Here is a 20129-nt window from a genome sequence, read left to right as displayed (position 1 = left end):
GAGCTGGCCAGGTGCCCCAAGACTCACTTTAGAAGTAGGGTCACACACAGACTGAAAGAGAAGGGATGGAAAAAGATATTCTATGCAAAAGGAAACAGAAAGCTGGTGTAGCTATACTCATATCAGAGAAAATAGACTAAAATAAAGACTGTATAACAGACAAAGAGGGGCATTACATGATGATAAAGAGGACAATCCAACAAGAAGATATAACAATTTTAAATATCTATGCACTTAACATAGGAACACCTAAATATATAAAGCAAATATTAATGTACCTAAAGGGGGGAATTGACAGCAATACAATAATAGTAGGAGATGTTAACATCAGAATTACATCATTTCATATATTATTCAGACAAAAACTCAATAAGGAAACATCAGACCTAAATGATACATTAGACCAGATAGACTTTATACAGAACATCCCATCCAAAAGTAGCAGAATATATATTGTTCTTAAGTGCACATGAAATATTCTCCAGGGTAGATCACATATTGGAACACAAAATAATTCTCAATAAATTCAAGAAGGTTGAAATGATATCAAGTATCTTTTCCAACTACAGTGGAGTAAAACCTGAAATCAATTACAAATTGAAAACAGGAAAAAAAAAAACATAAAAATGTGGAGATTAAAAAATATGCTATTTAACAACCAAAGGGTCATTGAATAAATTGGAGAAAAAAAAAAAAAAAGACCTAGAGGCAAATGAAAACAAAAATAGGACATACCAAAATCTATGGGATGCAACAAATGCAGTTCTGAGAGGGAAGTTCATAGCAATAAAGGCTTACTTCAAGAAAAAAGAAAAAAAATCTCAAATAAAAAAATCTAACTTTACACCTAAAGGAACTAGAAGAAGAGGAACAAATGAATTCCAAAGTTAAATAGAAGGAAGGAATTAATAAGGATCAGAGTAGAAATAAGTAAAATAGAGAGTAAGCAGACAATAGTAAAGATCAGTAAACTAAGAACTGGTTCTTTGAACAAAATTGACAAAGAATTAGCTAGACTAAGAAAAAAAAACACAGAAGGTTCAAATAAATCAAATCAGAAATAAAAGAGTAAGTTACAGTTGATACCATAGAAATACAAAGGATCATAAAAAAAGTACTACAAGTCTATATTAACAAATTGGACAACCTAGATGAAATAGATAAATTTCTAGAAACACATGATCCTCCAGGACTGACTTATGAAGAAATAGAAAATCTGAATAAACTAATTTCTAGTGATAGTGAATTAGTAATAAAAAATCTCCCAAGAAATGAAAGTCCAAGACCAATGGTTTCACTAGTGAATTCTGTCAAACATTCAAAAATTTAATACATTTTCTTCTCAAACTCTTCCAAACAATTAAAGAGGAAGAATACTTCCAAACTCATTTTATGAGGCTAGTCTTATCCTAATTCCAAAAATCAGAGGACAGTACACACACACACACACACACACACACACACACACACAAACACACACACATGAAGGCCAATATCTCTCATGAACATAGATGCAAAAATCCTCAACAAAATATTAGCAAACCAAATTCAACAATACTTTAAAAGGATTATACCCCACAATCAAGTGGGATTTATTCCTGGATTGCAAGAATGGTTCAACATCCACAAATCAATCAGCATAATACCCACGTTAACAAAAAGAAGGATAAAAATCATATCATCTCAGTTGATGCAGAAAAAAATTGGCAACAATCAACATTCATTTATTATAGAAACTCTCAACAAAATGTATATATAGAGGAAATGAACTTAATAAAGGCTGTATATGACAAATCCACAACTTACATCATTCTCAATGGTGAAAAACTGAAAGTCTTTCCTTAAGATCAGTAATAAGACAAGGATTCTCATTCCTTCAACTACTTTCATTCAACATAATATTGGAAGTCCTAGCCATAGCAATAAGGTAAGAAAAAGAAGTAAAAGCCATCCAAATTAGAAGGAAATAAAACTGTCACTATTTGCAAATGATATATGATACTATATGCATAAAACTCTAAAGTTCTTGCCAAGAAAACCTAGATAGCTAATAAACAAATTCAGTAAAGTTGTAGGATACAAAATTGATATACAGAAATTTATTGCATTTCTACACATTATAACAAACTATCAGAAAGAGAACTTAAGAAAATAATCCCATTTAAAATTGCATTGAAAAGAATAAAATACCTAGGTATGAATTAAATCAAGGAGGTGAAAGACCTATACTCTGAAAACTGTAATACACTGATGAAAGAAAGTGACAAAGATGAGAAAAGATGGAAAGATATCCTGTGCTCATTGACTGGAAGAATTACATTGTTAAATAGCTCATATTACCTAAAGCAATCTACAGATTCAATAAAATGCTTATGAAAATCTCACAGAAATATAACAAATAATTCTAAAATTTATATGACACCACCAAAACAATCTTGAGAAAGAACAAAACTGGAGGTATTATGCTCCCTAATTTCAAATATACTGCAAAGCTATAGTAATCAAAACAGTATGTTGTGGACTCACAGATCAATGGAACAAGATTGGGAGCCCAGAAATAAACCCACACATGTATGAACAATTAATTTACAAAAAAGGAGTCAAGAACATAAAACAGAGAAAGGATGGTGTCTTTGATCAACGGTGCTGAGAAAACTGGATAGCCACATGCAAAAGAAAGAAACTAGATGACTGCATTATACCACACACAAAAATTAACTCAAAATAAATTAACAACTTGAATGTAAGACATGAAATCATAAAATTCTGAGAAGAAAACATGGTGAGAAGGTCCTTGACATTCATCTTAGCAGTTTGTGGATCTGACTCCAAGGGCAGGGGAAACAAAAGCAAAAATAAAGAAATGGGACTACATCAAACTGAAAAGCTTCTACACAGCAAAGGAAATCATCATCAAAATGAAAAGGCAATCTACTGAATGGAAGAAGACATTTGCAAGTCATTTATCCTATAAGGGATTAATGTGCAAAATATATAAAAAAACTCATACAACTAAACAATAAAAAAAAACAAACTTAAAAATGGACAGAGGACCTGAATAGACATTTTTCCAAAGAAGACATCAGATGGCCAACAGACACATGACAAAATTTTCATAATCACTAATTATTAAGGAAATGTAAATCAAAATCACAATGAGATATCACCTCACACCTGTTAGAAGGGCTATTAACAAAAATACAAGAAATAGCAGGTGTTGGAGAGAACGTGGAGAAAAGGGAACCCTTATACATTGTTGGTGGGAATGTAAATTGTTGCAATCCCTATGGAAAACAGTATGGAAATTCTTCAAATTATTAAGAATATATGGAAATTCTCCAAGTAATTAAGAATAGATCTACTATATAATCCATCTATCCCACTTCTGGGTCTTTATCTGAATAGCATGAAAACACTAATTTGAAAAGATGGTTGGATGTCCATGTTCACTGCAACATTATTTACAATAGCCAAGATATGGAAAAACCTAAGTATCCACTGATGGATAAATGAATAAAGAGGATATGGTACACACACACACACACACACACACGGGAATACTATTCAGCCCTAAAGATAAATGGAATCTTGTCATTTGTCATGCATGGAACCTAAGGGTATTATGCTAAGTGAAATAAATCAGATGGTGGAAGACAAATACTGTATGATTCACTCATATGCAGAATCTAAAAAAAATGTAACAAATGAATAAACAGAATAACACAAAAACAAACTCACAGATACAGAGACAGACTAATGATTACCTAATGGGTGAAGGGGGTATATTTTGTGGTGATGGGTGGTAACAAGACTTTTGGGGGTATTCACTTTGTAGTGTATAGAGATATCAAAGTATAATTTTGTATACCTGAAAATTATGTAATTTTATATACCAATTTGACCTCAAAAAAAAAAATAAATGTATTGATTGAATGAATAAACAAATAATTGCCAACAAAAAAAGTGAGAGGAGTATATAAAGATATGAGGAAGAGATCAGTCCCTAACAATTGGTTTTAGGAAACTAGTAGACCCTTGCCTTAGATTTGTAAATAATAGAAACAATTGACAATGCTTTAATTAACAATACTTGTCTTTGAAATTGGAGAAATAGATTGATCGGGAGGCTCATGATGTGTTTTACACTAGCTTTGAACACTATTGCCAAAGTGGAGAGGGGTGTAAACTCTCCAAATAAGCCATGTTGAAAATCACATGTTTGGCTATTTGTCTCCTAAAGACATTTTTGTGAAGAATTGGCCTCAAACAACTGTGATACCTGTGTGCTTGTGCTGGTTTTCTGTTAGCATTATCATCACCAATTAAGACACAATGGTTTTATGAACAATCAATCAGAAAAACTTAAACTGCATCATGTTTTCTAAAATTTAGATGTTTGATATAAAATATATGATGGGATTGCCGGGCTTTGAAAATTACCCACTTTATATTGTTATCATGGGGAAGGGCTCTGGAGGTGCTTACAGCTGAGGGTTTTTGTTTCATTGTTTTTGCACATTGTGAGCGAGAAGTCTAGTGTTTTATGCTCTCTTTGCTGCCTGTGCAGCTGCAGATAATTGACACTATTTCTAGATCCGTGTTTCAGGCCCCAGTCAATGGATGCTGCTGATATTAAAAAAAAAAAAAAAAAAAGTTTTGGCATAACACGACAGAGTAAGGTTGAAGAAGTTATTGTAGGACAAAACTAGCTATGTTAATTTCTGCTCCATTTACACCAAAGGTTGAAAAAGAATCAATAAGGAAATGCTTTGGGCCTTGTAATAAGGCATTAAATAAAAGAATGATGAAACTAATTTAAAATGCTATTTATTAAAAATAGATGTCAAAAGAATGTGAGTCCTAAAACTCCTCTATTTAAACTATGCACTGTTAGCATTCATAATTTTAATGGCCATTTTTGAAAGATCTGAATTTCTTTATATAATTATTAAATGTATTATTATGGTATTTATATTTCCATTGTTGTAATGTTTTAATATTTTTGATGGAAAGATTTAATCACAGGGCTTAATTTATAGTGAAGTCTCAAAAGTATTTGTTTTTTTTTTTTAAAGATTTTATTTATTTGAGAGAGTGAGAATGAGAGAGAGAGTGAGAGAGCACATGAGATGGGGGAGGGTCAGAGGGAGAAGCAGACTCCCCGCTGAGCAGGTAGCCCAATGCGGGACTCGATCCCGGGACTTCAGGATCATGACCTGAGCCGAAGGTAGTCGCTTAACCAACTGAGCCACTCAGGCGCCCTCAAAAGTATTTGTTGAATGAAATTGAACTCATAACTATTTTAAAATAACACTCCTTGTACTTATGTAAGATTTAGCTTATGTTGTATATGAATGCACTGGTACTTCCCTTAGGGAGAATGAAATGCAGCATTTACTGCACACTTAATATGTGCAAAGTTTTTTACTAATGCCTTAAATTTATATATTTTTACAACACTCTAAAAGTTTTAGACTAAAGATTATTATGCCCAATTTATAGAAACAAAAACTGAAACTCCAAGATTCTCAGTATTCTGCTTGAGATTAATTATACAGAAAGATGCTAGTTAGCTAGCTAGATTAAAGGGGGAGATTTAGGTTTTGGAATCAAGTTTATGTTTTATATATATACATTTCTTTTTATAATTATAAATTAATTATATGTTTATGAACAGATAATTGCGTGTATCTTTATGAATTGATGTTTATATAGCATTTTTAGTACTTACTGTCCATAGATCTTTCAGTTAGTATATAGTATAGAGAGGTTTTACAACACTTTTTTAAAAATAGACTTCATTTTTTAGAGCATTTTTGGGTTTGCAGCAAAACTGAGCAAAACTTACAGAAAATTTCCATATACCCTCTGTCCCCACATATGCATAACCTCCTCCATTACCAATAACTCCCACCAGGATGGTACATTTGTTATATTTGATAAACCTGCACTGACATATCACTATCATCCAAAATCCATAGTTTACATTATTTTTTAATATTAATTACATTTAAATAGAGGTCATAGTATTTTGGATAATGAATTAGTTTAACTCTTTAAAACACAAACAATACCTAAAGTTAATCGTGTTCCATTATTTCTTGAACTTTTCCAATGTGTATATATAAGTGCAGAATTATGCATATAGGTATAGACACACACAAACACATATATATACACCCACACATGCTTGCATATGTATGCATAACTAATTTAATCTCACAACACTGTGAGGTGAAGTGGGTTAAAGTTATTACCCCCATTTTACCAATGATAAAAGCCAAGGCACAGAATTTACCTAATTTGCTCAAGTGAAAGACTTGGACATTTATCCTGGCTATTGAGGTTCCAGAATTTGTTCTTTTAATTATTATATTATATATTTTGGTACGTAATATTTATACTTATAAAAATGTCATATAAATGAGACAGTTCTATACATTTTATAGATGTTAAGTCATTTTATCTTACAACAACCCTATACATCTTAAAAAAAATCACTGAGTAACTCTTGCCTAATGTACAATTTCTCAGCATATTTTAATCCACATTTTTTTTTTGATGAACAGGCAATTCTTAGATTCTCTGTATTCTGATATCACCTTCAAGAGGGTATCACCACATCAAAAACTAATGATGTATTGTATGGTGACTAACATAACATAATAAAATTTAAAAAAGAAAAAAGAGGGCATAATCCCTAGATACTTGAGTACTGCTCATACGAAGAAAATTTAATTCATTAGACTAAACATTTAGATCAGTCATTATAATGTGGTCAGCTTTTATTTCAGGTGCTGTACATTGGCAAAAGCAAAAAGCATGTTTCTCAAATATAAAAATAAGACAACACTGACTATATTTTTAATACACAGCACATCTTATCATTCCTATCATATTATCTCCACTCTTATTGAAAATCAGGGGCTTGTTGATTAAAGTCCAAAATCCCCAGCATAGTCCCTTATACCCAGACCTAGGTAGCTTTACAACATCCTCTGCAACCTCCTCCTGGTGGCACATTGCAGTCTTATCACAGTAGGAAGTTCATTTGTGTAGAGTGATGTAACAGAACGCAGAGGCCAGAGCCCCACTCTGCTAGCTGTGTGATCTTGAGCAGGTTAATTGAATTCCCTGTGCTTCAGTTCTCTGTAAAGTAGGGATGAGAATAATGGTACTTTCTGAAGATGTTGATTTAACGATTAATAAGTTAATATACAAAAACAATTTTAACAGTACCTAATCCATAGTAGGCATTGTGTAGGGGTTAGTTACTACAACTTTTTCCTAAATGGGTTATATATTTTATAATCATAGACTTTTGCTATGTCTGAGATTTTTTCCTAGGAAATGTTCTGTCCATTTATTTCCTTGTTCTGGCAGATACTCCATATCTGAAGAGGCTTTTAGCGTGATGGTTTCTAGTACGTAATTTGAAATGACTGACTGGCTTTGAAGTTGGTCTCCATCTCTTGGTAGCAAAATGATTTTGAGCCTATTAAACTCCCCAAGACTCAGTTTTCTTGTTTATAAAATAGATGATAATTGTATTATCTATTCCCCTTTGTTTTTGTGAAAATTAAAGACATAATTTGTGTAAAGCCCTTTGCACAATGTAAGCACTCAATAAACTTTAATTATTGAGAAATCTCTATCCAGCTTTCTCCCACACATTTCCTAGCACAAGGTAGAATTAAATTCTCCTTTATCATTGTACCCATAGCACATGAAAAACAATTTTATCTACCTTTATTAATTTGTTTATATACTTAATGGTTTAAGTTTGAGCTGCAGTTGACACAGTATTTGAAAAAAAAAGGGTGACATCTGACATTTTTTATCTACCTTTATTAATTTGTTTATATACTTAATGGTTTAAGGTTGAGCTGCAGTTGACACAATATTTGAAAAAAAAAGGGTGACATCTGACATGACTATTGGAGGTGAAATTTCAGGTTACTTTGTTTTTCAGGTAAAAGGAGTTATATGATTTTGCCAGTTGAGAATGGGGAGAATGGGAACAATGTGTTATGTTTGTGTTCGGGAAAAATGTGAGGGACAGATACTTCAGGGAAATAACAAGGAAGCAAACATAACTTTGCTTTCCTGGAGGTTATTAAGGTGCTATATTTTGAACAAATTCACTACCTCTCATGATTTCCTAGTTAATAACATTTACCACTGTCTAGAAAAGAGGGACTTCAGACCAAATAGCTCCAAAATATATGAGAAGTATTCATGTGTACTAAATTCCTCCTCTAATAGTGTCATTTACAACTGGCTATACGTAAGTCCTTTCCTATCTTTCCAGATAGCTCTTATTTCCCTAGTGGGCCCAAAGACTTGTACACTTCTGCTTAGCTTAGCTGCTCCTTGTATTTGGAGGAAGGAAATGCTGAATCTGAGTGGAGATTTTTTTCTAGCATACTGGCTTTGAAGTTTGTAAAGATTTTAATTAATGTACTTCTGTGTATACTTCTCAGTCTCCTGATACCTAGATTTCAGCTGTGAGAACAGGGTTTGAATTATGCTGGTTAATAGAGAAGGGCAATATGAGCAGCCAACTGCAAGAAGCCTACACTGTAATGACACAGGGGATAGATAAAACTCAGTTGATTGCATACTATAAACAATGATCATAAGGCATTCATTTACATGTAAACAATTTTCTCTGCGATCCAGTTCTTGCTTCATGAATGTCTGTTATGCAGGGAAAACAGTGAGAGAAAAAAAATGCAACAAAGAGGATTCAAATATTGCTTAATGAAGCATGGTTTCCAAAATAAACAAGAGGATAGTGACCTTGGAAGAAAGGAAAACCTGGGTAATTTATGAAGAAGGTAACTTTTAAAGAGGTAGTTTAGATGGAACTTAATGTTTCCTACGCCAACATCTTTAAATGATGAAGACTAAAATACTCAGGTTCAAAGTCCAATTACATTACTTAGATTTCTGATTTATAGAAAGAGAGCTAATTACATAGGTTATTTTTTTCTTGTTCTTTTTATTTTATTATATTATGTTAATCACCATACATTACATCATTAGTTTTTGATGTAGTGTTCCATGATTCATTGTTTGTGTATAACACCCAGTGCTCCATGCAGAATGTGCCCTCTTTAATACCCATCACCAGGCTAACCCATCCCCCCACCCCCTCCCCTCTAGAACCCTCAGTTTGTCTCAGAGTCCTTAGTCTCTCATGGTTCGTCTCCCCCTCCGATTTCCCCCCCTTCATTTTTCCCTTCCTGCTATCTTCTTCTTCTTTTTTTTTAACATATAATGTATTATTTGTTTCAGAGGTACAGATCTGTGATTCAACAGTCTTGCACAATTCACAGCGCTCAACATAACACACACACCCTCCCCAATGTCTATCACCCAGCCACCCCATCCCTCCCACCCCCCACCACTCCAGCAACCCTCAGTTTGTTTCCTGAGATTAAGAATTCCTCATATCAGTGAGATCATATGATACATGTCTTTCTCTGATTGAATTATTTCGCTCAGCATAATACCCTCCAGTTCCATCCATGTCATTGCAAATGGCAAGATTTCATTCCTTTTGATGGCTGCAAAATATTCCATTGTATATATACACCACATCTTCTTTGTCCATTCATCTGTTGATGGACATCTTGGCTCTTTCCATAGTTTGGCTATTATGGACATTGCTGCTGTAAACATCAGGATGCACATACTCCTTCGGATCCCTACATTTGTATCTTTGGGGTAAATACCCAGTAGTGCAATTGCTGGGTCATATGGTAGCTCTATTTTCATAGGTTAAATAGATGGTTTTTATGTTAAAATAATATCCCATCCTTTGTCTCTAAGGAGGTTAAAATTAATTGCCTATTAAGAGCAATGATGATTCTTGCTTTTCTAAATATAAATCTGTTTCTATAGTTATAATTTACTATTTTGAATGAACAGAGAAAAACCATGATCATTTATTAGCTAAATGTGAAAAGGTAGGAAAATATTATATAAAGATGCTATAAATGATAACAATTTTTAATATTTTCTTTACTTTTAAAATTTAAAATCTTACAAAAATAACATGTGGATAAGAAAAGAACTTCATATGATAGAAAAGGGAGTGCATACTGTATTCTTTCATTCACCAGCCACTCAGTTTCACTCCCACTCTTGCACAAATTTTCTATATGCACACATTCATACAAACATAATTATCTCCTAATGGGAGTATTTTATGTATGTTGTTGTTCTTTGTTTTATTAACTTTATTTTTCTTCACGTTTGCGATTCAGCATATGGATTTTATCATACTCCTTTAAATGGCCATAAAGATACCCGTTACATATATGTACCAAAATTTATTTAAACAGTGTCTGATCAATGGACATTAAGGTTATTTCTAGTTTTTCGTCTTATATGCTACTTACAACACTCTTGAGCATGCATTTTTGCATATGTTTGTGTGTATATTTTTGCCTCAAATTCCTAGCAGTTGAGTTCCTAAGTAAAACAGAAAATATATTTAAATTTTGATAGATATGGTCAAATTCCCTATAAGTAGGGTGTACCAATTTCTCTGCTTCAAACAATGTATCTTGACACCCGTATGATCTCACCCTTGCCAGTAAAAAAATACTGTTTAGATATTAGTAATTTTGAATTATCAAGTGTTACAGCTTGTTCTTGACTTAAAATTGGTATATATATAAAATCACATGATCGTATCAATAGATGCAGAAAAAGCATTTGGCAAAATCCAACACCCATTCATGATAAAAACTCAGTAAACTGGGAATGGGAGGGACTTCCTCTTCTTGATAAAAATATCTACAAAAAACTACAGCTAATATCATACTTATCGGTGAGAAACTCAAAGCTTGCCCTCTAAGATCAAGTACAAGGCAAGGATATCCTCTCTTAGCAATGTGTTTCAACATCATATTGTAAGTTCTAGCTAATGCAGGAAAACAAGAAAAGGAAATAAAAGTACACAGATAAGGTAAAAAGAAAACTAAACTAAACTAAAGCAGAAATCAACAAGTGGGACTACCCCAAACTAAAAGTCCTCTGCATAGCAAATGAAACAATGAACAAAATGAAAAGGCAACCTCAGAAATGGGAGAAAATATTTACAAACCATATATCAGTAAGGGGTTTATATCCAAATATATAAAGAACTCAGACAACTCAATAACAACAATAACAAAAAATCTGATTTAAAAATGGTCAGAAGAACTGAATAGACATTTTTTCTTCAAATAAGGCATCCAAATGGCCAATGTATACAGAAAACAATGTTCAACATCACTTAAATCATTCAGGAAGTGCAAATTAAAGCCACAATGAGATATTACCTCACACCTGTTAGAATGGCTATCATCAAGAAGATAAGAGATAGTAAGCGTAAGTGAGGGTATGGAGAAAAGGGAACCCTCATGCACTGTAAATGGAAGTGTTAAAGAAGATGTAATGTATACATACACGGAATATTTTTCATCTGTGATAAAGAAGGAAATCCTGCCATTCCTGACAACATGGATGGACCTTGAAGACATCATGCTTATTGAGATGAACCAGACAGTGAAAAATAAATATTCTATGATATCACTGATATTTGGAATCTAAAACAGGCAAACCTGTAGAAACAGATAGTAGAACAGTGGTTACCAGGAGCTGGAGGTTGGGGAACTGGATAGATGTAGTTAAAGGGCATAAACTTGTAATTAGAAGATGAATACGATTTGAAGATTTAATGTATAGCAAAGTGATTATAGTCAACAATACTGTATTATATACTTCAAAGTTGCTAAGAAACTAGATCCTAAATGTTCTCACCACAAAAAAAGGATAATAATTATGTGACATGATAGAGGTGTTAGTTAAATCTAAAGTTATAATCATATCATAATATATAAATATATTAAATCAACCTATGGTACACCTTAAACTTACACAATGTTATATGTAAATTATAAGTCAAAATGAAAGCAAAACAAAACACACTGCCATTAACATTAGCACCCCCAAAATGAAATACTAGGGATAAATTTAACAAAATATGTACCACATTAATATAAGGATAACTACAAAACTGATGAAAAAATCAAAGAATAACTAAATAAATAAATATTCCATGTTCATGGATGAAAAATCCAATGGTGTCAAGATGTCAGTTCTTATCAAATCCATCTATAGATTCAATGCAATCCAAATCAAAATCCCAAGAAGTTACTTGGTGGACATTGACAAACTAAATCTAAAGTTTATATGAAAAAAGCAAAAGACCCAAAATAACCAACACAATTTTGAAGAAGAACAAAGTTGGAGAACTGATACTACCTGACATCAAGATTTAGAATAAAGCTACAGTAGTCAAGATAACATGGTACTGGCAAAAGAATATACAAATAGATAAATGAAATAGAATAGGGGCGCCTGGGTGGCTCAATAGTTAAGCGTCTGCTTCGGCTCAGGTCATGATCCCAAGGTCCTGGGATCGAGCCCCGCATCGGGCTCCCTGCACCATGGGGAGCCTGCTTCTCCCTCTCCCACTTCCCCTGCTTGTGTTCCCTTTCTCGCTGTCTCTTTCTGTCAAATAAATAAATAAAATCTTAAAAAAAAAAAGAAATAGAATAGATTGCTCAGAAAGAGACTCAGATAAATGTAGTCAACTAATCTTTGACAAAGAAGCAAAGGCAATGGAGCTAAGGTAGTCTTTTCAACAGATGGTGCTGGAACAACTGGACATCCAAATGCAAAAAAAAAAAAAAAAAAAAGAATCTAAACACAGATCTTGCATCTGTCACAATAATTCACTCAAAATGGATCCCAGACCTAAATATAAAACACAAAACTATAAAATTCCTAGAAGACAACATAGGGAAAAACCTAGATGACCTTAAGCATTGCTGACTTTTTATATATGACACAAAAATCACAATCCATGAAATAAGTAATAAGCTGAACTTTATTAAAATTAGAAACTTCTGCTCTGTGAAAGACAACATGAAGAGAAGTAGAAGACAAACCACAGACCAGGAGAAAATATTTGCAAAAGACACATATGATAAAGGAATGTTATCCAAAATATACAAATAACTCCTAAAACTCAATAGCAAATGACACAACATGATTTAAAAATGTACCAGAGACCTTAACAGATACACCTAAGAGAATATATAGGTGGGAAGTAAGCATATGAAAAGATACTCCACATTGTATCATCAAGGGAATAAAAAATAAAATGACATGATACCACTACATATCTATTAGAATGACCCAAATTCAGAACACTGAAAACATCAAGTACAGGTGAGGTTGTGAAGCAACAGGGACTCTTGTTCATTGCTAATGAGGATTTAAGACAGTTTGGTGGTTTCTTACATAAATAAACATAATCTAACCGTGTTTCAGCAATCGCACTCCTTGGTGTTTACCCAACTGAGTTGAAATCATATATCCACAAAACAACTAAAAGTTGGGAACAACCAGTGTGCCCTACAGTATGTGAATGGTAAGATAAACTGTAGTGTATCCAGACAATGCAATAGTATACACCACCAAAAAACAATGAGATATCAGCCATGAAGAGACATGGAGGAATATTAAATGCATGTTATTAAGCAAAAAAGCCACTCAAAAACGGCTGCATATGATTCCAACTATATGACATTCAGAAAAAGGCCCAACTATGGAGACCATAGATCAGTTACTACCAGGGATTGGGGTGAGGGCACAGGGTCAGATAAATAGGTGGGACACAAAGGATTTTTAGGGCAGTGAAACTACTTTGTATATTGACATAATGATGGATACGTGTCATTATACATTTGTTTAAACCCAGTGAACGCATAGCACCAAAAGTGAACCATAATGTAAACTATGGAGATTGGGAAATTCTGATGTATCAATGTAGGTTCATCAACTGTAACAAATGTACCCCTTTGTTAAGGGATGTTAATAATGGGGGAAGCTATGCATATGTAAGGGCAGGGGGTATATGGGAAATCTCTGTACCTTCCTCTCAATTTTTCTGTGAACCTTAAACTGCTTTAAGGAAATAAAGTTTTAATTAAAAAAATGGTATAGATAAAGTCTTATCTCTTCTCAGTTGTAAGAACAAATGTATGTGTCTTTAATAATGGATGAGTTGTGAAGATAGTGATGTTTAATACCAATCATTCTTTCTAAGTTGTTACATGGTGAAGCACGATTCAAAAATACTGGCAAATTAAAGAAATTCGACTGTACCAATAACATTTTTAGAGCTGCAGCTTTTTATTTTTTCAGACAATAGGATAGTTTTATTATAAGATAAGGAAGTTTAAAGATTCCTCATACTGGGAAAGATGTGCTAGATATTTAAACTATAACAAAATGTGCCTAATTTACTTATTCTCACTTATTATTTAGACCTTTTTAAAGTAGTTGATGTTTGATGGACAGGTGATGTGATGAACCTAATTACTGTCTTACATGTTTTGTTTTTGATAGTCTCATCAAATGCATTTTTCTTGTTCTAAATACTTCCCTCTCTAAGTAATCAATTTTATTTCTTAGCATTTTAGAAAATGTAATATTATTATTATTCTTAAACTTATTTCTAATGATCAATTCTGCTATGAATTCACTTAACTTTAAACATGACATTTAAAATATTAAACCCAAACTTTCTATCACCAAGTTTTTATTAAGGAATCCAACATTTTGGATATATTACAGCTGAACCTCATGCTAGCAAAATGTTGGTAGAGACAAAATAGTACTTTTGGATAATGGATATTAAAGGGCAGAGCATGTAAATTTTTGAAGTTACTAAGGAACCTTTTTTCATACAGCTGACTAATGTAGATAAATAATTAGATAATTTAGAGTCATGTGCTGCTATATTTCAGTGAATTATTTGTCTTTTTCTAGAATCCTGCTTTATTTCCTTTAAATTTCTTTAAAATATTTTCTAAAACATTTTTAATGTTGGGCTTATCTAGGGTCAAAATATGGAACTCAATACTTCCTATTTTATCTCTATTCACGTTATTTTGCATATGTAATTTATATTCATTGACATCCACCTATTGGCAGAGCCAGCTAGCCTACAACAAAGGATCATGCTCCCCTTTTATATGGTAGATTTATTGCTGCGAAGTGGCTTCCAGGCCACATACTGTAGTCCTCAGCAGCTCTTTCCACTAGGCCTTATGTGGGAGGTCATGTGACTAGTCCTTGCATGTTGAACCAGAGTAGATGGAATGTTTGTCACTTCAGAGTCCAGATTATTAAGAAATGGGTGTGGTTTAAAGAACTTGTCTACTGCGGACCTCATCTGGACATGATATAACCTTTTTGCCACATAGGTACCATTGTCATCCCAGAACATGATATACCCTAGCAATTGCACATAATTTATTCCCAAATGTAGGCACTTTGTTTACTCTTATTGATAAAATTATAGCATATAAGGAATGAGAACCACTGATGGGAGCTTTCAGATGATTAGAAAAAATTTCTCCAGACTATGGGGTCTCATTAAAGTTAAAGGCATTTTACCTACATTATAAAGAAGATTTTTGCCTATTTTATATTCAAATAGCATATAAGTTGTATTAATTTGAGTCTTAAGTCCCTGTTGTAGGTTCAAAGCATAATTATTTAAAATGGTTATAATTTAATGACAAATATAAATAACCAACTTCTGTAGGTGCTGGACATTGTTGATCACTTTCCTAGATCCCCTTGTTTTAGCCTTGGGATCCACTGTTATCTATATAAGGTTTGTAACTAGAATGAAGTAATTTTGCATAGAAAGTTCTTTAGAGATAATTTAATTCCATCCTGTGTCCTAAGTATAAGGCAATGATTGTTATGATTAAGACAATGATAATAATGAGAATGAGGTTGAGAATCACAGAAATAACAATGCCTAAATATTCATCACTAACAAGATTATTTGGAAATTTGTAGGCACTTCACATGTTACTTTTAATTTATTAGGTATTACTGTTATCCTCATTTTATAGATAAAGGCATTAAAACTCAGATTGTTTATAGGAATTGCAAAAGGCTACACAACTATTCAGTAATAAAGTCAAGAATTGAGTTCAGTTCTGTTGGATGTCAAACCCTCCATTATCTGCTGCCATAGTTCATTGCATATTAACTGACTTGCCCGGAGTCACATAGCTCTCTTTTCATTAATATATTTAAGGCAAAAATCTATGTCTTCCACATACAGATATTATTATTGAGACTTGTGTGGTTATAAGAAGTGATGTCACTCTAGATGTTCTCCACTCCTAGTTAGACCATTCACAATTTCTGGTAATCATTCTCTGTTTCCTGAGTCAGATTTCGTCTCTATTTCTATAAACTGCTGTTGTAAAAGTATCTACTCTTGTTAAGCTTCATATTTTACTTTTTTTTTTTATGTTCTTATTGGGTTAACTGATTGTTTTGTTCACAGAGATAATAGCAGCCATCAGATTTTGTCCCCTGGGGCCTCCTCTGACATTCAGTTTACTAACTTATAGAGTTATTAGTTTAATTAATAGTTGTGAAACACATTCAGAACAGTTTTGTTTATTATTATTGCTTTTATTACTATTATTATTATTGGCAGCCTTCATCAGTCTTTCCTATACAACCCAAATCCCTCAACTTGTGTTCTAGACTTTAGACCTATTATTTCCTATCTCTATAATTCTTGTCCCAGTAATTATCCTTCCACATAATATCTTAAATATTTCTATATCTAACTTAGTTTTTTGAGCATATAAACAGATTCAAGTTCGGGACGCCTGGGTGGCTCAGTCCGTTAATCATCTGCCTTCAGCTCAGGTCATGATCCCAGGATTCTGGGATCAAGTCCTGTGTCAGGCTCCTTGCTCAGAAGGGATCCTGCTTCTCCCTTTGCCTGATGCTCCCCCAGCTTGTGCTCTCTCTTTCTCTCTCTCTCTGACAAATAAATAAAAAAAGTCTTTAAACAGATTCAAGGGCCTATGATCTAAAAAAACAGTAAGTATGCAAAACTCCATGTCCTCTCTTTACCTTTAGTCCCCTTCTAATTCATACTATGCATTTTTACTGCCATTTGCAGGCAAATCTCTTAAAAGTATTTCATTTTTATTTCATTGTCTCTTGCTTGTTTCCTCATCTATTGCACATTATAAAAGTTCCTGCAAATTTTATAATTTTTCTATAGAGACTTTTTCTTACTTGCAATTATTTCACTTACTTAACTTAAAATTTTTATGCAGCTAAAGCAATGAAACTACTTTTTCATAAGGCATTGTAATTTGTATGTTGCCAAATTCATTTTGTTCTTATCTTATTAGAGCTTTCTACTATATTCATTTATTCATAATTCATTCATCATTGAATACACATATTGAGCATGTATCATGATCCCATCATTTATAAAGGCACTTGGATTACAGTGTTAAAAGGACAGAGAAAACCCCTAGTTTTGTCACTTTCACATTTTGGAGTGAAAGACAGAAACTAAAGAAATAAAATAACACTCAATATACTTTAAGATGGTGATGAATGAAAAGGTAAAAATAGAGCTGACAAGGGGGAGAGAAAGGGTGGTGGAAGGAAGACTTCTCAGAACAGACAATGGAAAACTTATCCAAGTGAAATCTGTGATTTTCAGATATAAGGGAAGAGTGATCCAGGCATAGGGAACAAACTTGGCATGTGCCTGTAAAACAGCAAAAAGGGCCAGTGTGGCTTGACCAGAGGTAAGATACCAGTTTTGAAAAGTAGACAGCTCTCAGATCTCATAGGGCTTTGTATGTAAAGGTTTGGATTTTATCCTAAGGATAATAGGTGAACCGTGTAAGGACTTTGGTCAAAAGAGGGATAAGAAATTATCTTCCTTTCTAAAGGATCACTACAGATGTCCTGAGAAGCAAGAGTGTACCTAGGTGCAGCTAGTTAGAAAGTGAGTCCAATAACTCTTGGGGATAGATGCTGGTAATGCGGAGAAGTGAGAGACGGTAGTTTATAGAGCATATTTGGAAAGCAAAACCAAATGGACTTGTGGATGGACTGGATATCTTTTTATGAAGTGTGTGGTGGGGGGGTGGGATTGGGGGTGTTGTGTATTGTGAAAGAAAATTGTGAATTTGTGGTACATAATTACAAATAGCCCTAGATTTGTTGCAATTACTATGTAAAATCATAGAACAGAGCCATATAGCGTTATTACATCACCCCGGATATATTCTATTATTTCTCTTCTTGGAGATTAGGGTCCCTTTCACTGCCCAGTTACCCCAGCTCAGTTGCTAGTGGTGATCGCAAATTGTGAGCCTGCTTTTGTGAGGATACACAACATATGATTCATGTGCTATAAAATTATGAATGAAAGCATTAGAACCTAATCCTGATAAGGCACAGATTTATATGCCATTTACCACAGCTAGGCTGGTGGGACGCTGTGACTAGGTAATCTGTGCAATATTTGCTCCTTTGTGGCCGGGATGCCTGGTGTTATAACTGGGAGTCCCACTGGAATCACATGGAACATGGGGAGGACAATTACAAGAAGTGCGTGTTTATTTGTGTGTGTGTGTGTGTGTGTGTGTGTGCACGCGCATGTGCAGGTGTGTAGGGAGAGTAGAAACATATTCTCTGTGAGCAAAATCACTGTGGGAAATTTGAGAAAAACTTTTTCCCCAGAATTTTAAATTGTTTCCCAGAATTTTACTTTGGCTCTGAACCAGTGAGGATTTATAGGAATGCTAGGTTTAAAAGTTTGGGAAATTTGGAAAAATTAACTTTGAAGTAAAATTATTTCATTTGTAGATTCTCTCTGTGACTCAAAATCCCATACATTTTGATGCACTCTAGAGAAAAAGGAGGAAAGGCATGTTAAACTTTTAGAGCCTAGGGAAAGAAAATATAATATCAACTTAACCTTTATCCATTCCTTTTGAATGATAAACCAGCACAGAAATCTTGATATTCTAGTGTTTGTGAGATTAAAATTTTCCATTGAGTGATAAGAGGTATCTCCTTTTCCCATTTGGCTTCATTGAATAAATAACTCTCATTACAAGTCTTTATATATTTTAATGTGAAAATAAAATTGTCTCTTTTTCACCTGACTATATTATTCTCATGTTAATCTAAGTGCCAGAAAATGTGGTGCATTATGATTATTTTATTCTCACACACCATATTGAAACTTCAGAGCTTTATAGAATGGTTTCCAAGTATTATTATTATTGTAGGTGTTTTTCCATTTATAAAATTATAATATTGAGCATAACGTTGTCTTGAATGCTTTCTAAAAACAGAAAAATTAATACAAATTGACATGTATTCTGTGAGCAGTTTTCATTAAAGGAGTGCAACACAATGGAAAGTGCCATCCCATTTTAATAAAATGGTTTAATGCAAATACAAGTTTCTACTGGAACCTCCATGTGTTCATGTCTTCCTGAAGAAGATATAACTTGTTACCACTTTGCCTGGTCAGACAAGTCTAACTTATAGCAAGCTAATGATCTTTGCAAGCATTTTTTATTATAGTTGACACACAATGTTACATTAATTTCAGGTATAAAACATAGTGATTCCACAGGTTTATACATTATGCTATGCTCACAGCAAGTTTAGCTACTGTCACCATACAAAGCTATTACAGTATCACTGACTCCACTTTTATGCTGTGTCTTTTATACCCATAATTTGTTCATTCTATAACTGGAAGCTTACATCTCTTGCTCCTTTTCATTCATTTGCCCATCCCTCTACTCCCCTTCTTGCTGGCAACCATCAGTTTGCTTTCTGTATTTATAGGTCTGATTCTGAGCTTGCTTTCTTTCTTTCTTTCTTTCTTTCTTTCTTTCTTTCTTTCTTCTTTCTTTCTTCTTTCTTTCTTCCTGATTCCATATGTAAGTGAAATCATATAGTATTTGTCTTTCTCAGTCTGACTTATTTCACTTAGCATAATACCCTCTAGGTCTCTCTATGTTGTCACAAACGGCACAATCTCATCCTTTTTTATGACTAATATTCCTGTGTGTGTGTGTGTGTGTGTGTGTACCACATCTTCCTTTTCCATTCATCTATCAATGAACATTTGGGTTGCTTCCATATCTTGGCTATTGAAAATAATGCTGCAAAGACACATGCGGTGA

The 20129-nt window shown here is 33.4% G+C and overlaps 1 protein-coding gene across 2 annotated transcripts in view; it reads left to right on the top strand.

The window, feature by feature from the left end:
* SPOCK3 (SPARC (osteonectin), cwcv and kazal like domains proteoglycan 3) overlaps window positions 1-20129 on the top strand; it is a 483784-nt gene that overhangs the window by 218819 nt on the left and 244836 nt on the right. The gene's annotated exons all lie outside the window — the stretch shown is intronic.

The sequence above is a fragment of the Halichoerus grypus genome, chromosome 3 (assembly GCF_964656455.1).
Source record: "Halichoerus grypus chromosome 3, mHalGry1.hap1.1, whole genome shotgun sequence".
In the NCBI taxonomy this organism is placed as follows: Eukaryota; Metazoa; Chordata; class Mammalia; order Carnivora; family Phocidae; genus Halichoerus; species Halichoerus grypus.
Note: the sequence above shows the minus strand (reverse complement) of the source record. Positions and strands in the feature narration are given on the sequence as shown.